This window comes from Sapajus apella, unplaced genomic scaffold (genome assembly GCF_009761245.1).
Source record: "Sapajus apella isolate SASKATOON/1434 unplaced genomic scaffold, GSC_monkey_1.0 scaffold120, whole genome shotgun sequence".
Taxonomy (NCBI): Eukaryota; Metazoa; Chordata; class Mammalia; order Primates; family Cebidae; genus Sapajus; species Sapajus apella.
In genome coordinates, this window is record NW_022437060.1 from 1,578,250 (window position 1) to 1,580,659 (window position 2,410).

Consider the following 2,410-nt stretch of genomic DNA (forward strand, 5'->3'; position numbering starts at 1 on the left):
GTATTCCTAGGTATTTTATTCTCTTTGTGGCAATTGTGAACGGAAGTTTGTTCTTGATTTGGCTCTCTTTAAGTCTGTTATTGGTGTATAGGAATGCATGTGATTTTTGCACATTGATTTTGTATCCTGAGACTTTGCTGAACTTGCTTATCAGTTTCAGGAGATTTGGGGCTGAGATGATGGGGTATTCTAGATATACAATCATGTCATCTGCAAATAGAGACAATTTGACTTCCTCCTTTCCTATTCCTTTATTTCTTTTTCTTGCCTGATTGCTCTGGCTAGAACTTCTAATACTATATTGAATAACAGTGGTGAGAGAGGGCATCCTTGCCTGGTGCCACATTTCAAGGGGAATGCTTCCAGGTTTTGCCCATTCAGTATGATATTGGCTGTTGGTTTGTCATAAATAGCTTTTATTATTTTGAGATACATTCCATCAATACCTAGCTTATTGAGGGCTTTTAGCATAAAGGGCTGTTGAATTTTGTCAAAGGCCTTCTCTGCATCAATTGAGACAATCATGTGGTTTTTGTCTTTGGTTCTGTTTATGTGGTGAATTAGGTTTATAGGCTTGCGTATGTTGAACCAGCCTTGCATCCCCGGGATGAAGCCTACTTGATCATGGTGGATAAGCTTTTTGATGTGCTGTTGCAATCGGCTTGTCAGTATTTTATTGAAGATTTTTACATCTATGTTCATCATGGATATTGGCCTGAAGTTTTCTTTTCTTGTTGAGTCTCTGCCGGGTTTTGGAATCAGGATGATGTTGGTCTCATAAAATGATTTGGGAAGAATTCCCTCTTTTTGTATTGTTTGGAATAGTAAAAACATGGAACGCTTCACGAATCTGCATGTCATCCTTGCGCAGGGGCCATGCTAATCTTCTCTGTATCGTTCCAATTTTAGTATATGTGCTGCCGAAGCGAGCACCATCTTATATACATATAATATATATAATATATAAAAGTATATATTATATATATGATATATAATATATAATATATAATGCATATTATATATTATATAATACATGTAATATATAATATTATATTATAATGTATATTACTCAATGTATATTATATATTATATATATTATAATGTATATTATACTATATCTATTATATAATTATATAATTTTATAATATATAATTACATAATATATTTATATTATATGATATAATATATGATATAATATAAATATATATATATTATTTATTATATGTTATATATATTATATAATTATAGTTATGTAATATATAATGATATAATATGTATATCATTTTATACATAATATAGTATATATATTATATAATATATAATACATATATATAATAAATATAATAATATTTATATAAAAATAATTGGTCGGGCATGGTGGCTCATGCCTGTAATCCCAGCACTTTGGGAGGCCAAGGCAGGTGGATCATGAAGTCAGGAGAGGAAGACCATCCAGGCTAACATGGTGAAACCTCTCTGTACTAAAAATACAAAAAATTAATCCGGCGTGGTTGCATGCACCTGTAGTCCCAGCTACTAGGAAGGCCTGAGGCACAGAAATTACTTGAACCCTGGAGGTAGAGGTTGCCATGAGTCGAGATTGTGTCACTGAACTCCAGCCTAGGCGACAGAGTGAGACTCAGTCTCATTAAATAAATAAACAAGTAAATAAATACATATAATAATATAATCATTTATGTGGCCAAATGCAGGGCTCATTCCTGTAATCCCCGCACTTTGGGAGGTCGAGGTGGGCTGACTGTTTTAACCCAGGGGTTTGAGACCAGTCTGGGCAACATGGCAAAACCCCATTTCTATAAAAATGAAAAAGTTGAGTGTGGTGGTACTGTCTGTAGTTCTAGCTTCCAGGGAGGCTGAGGTGAAAGAATCACTTCAGCTTGGGAAGTCTAGGTTGCAGTGAGCTGTGATCATGCCATTGCACTCTGGTTTGGTCTACAGGAAAGGTACCCTGTCTCAAAAAACAAATGCAAAATAAATAACATAAATATTTATGACTATAAATTTACCCCATATGTATTTTCTCAGAGGCAAATTTATAGTCATTAATACTCTTACTATATATATAGAAAGAGAGAGCATATTATACATATTTTATACAGATATTCCTCCTCCACTTATCATGGGATTATGTCCCTGTAAACCCATTATAATTCAAAAATATCATAAGCAAAGTATGCACTTAATACCCACCCATGATAAAATAGAAAAATTATAGCAGGAATTTCTGTACATTACACACACACACACACACACACACACACACACACACACACACGTTCTATATCACAGTTGTATTTTGCTAAATGGTATATTATTGATGATTCAATTATTTTGTTATTCTTTACAAAATAGGTAACTATTAGTATCCCCATGGAGTATGGATTCTAAA

General features: G+C 33.3%; 1 non-coding gene across 1 annotated transcript; it reads right to left on the reverse strand.

The window, feature by feature from the left end:
* Nucleotides 1-826: 826 nt before the first annotated feature.
* Nucleotides 827-933, reverse strand: LOC116538558. The gene has a single exon (XR_004263686.1). It is a non-coding gene; the product is annotated as a U6 spliceosomal RNA (small nuclear RNA).
* Between the last annotated feature and the right edge of the window lie 1,477 nt (nt 934-2,410).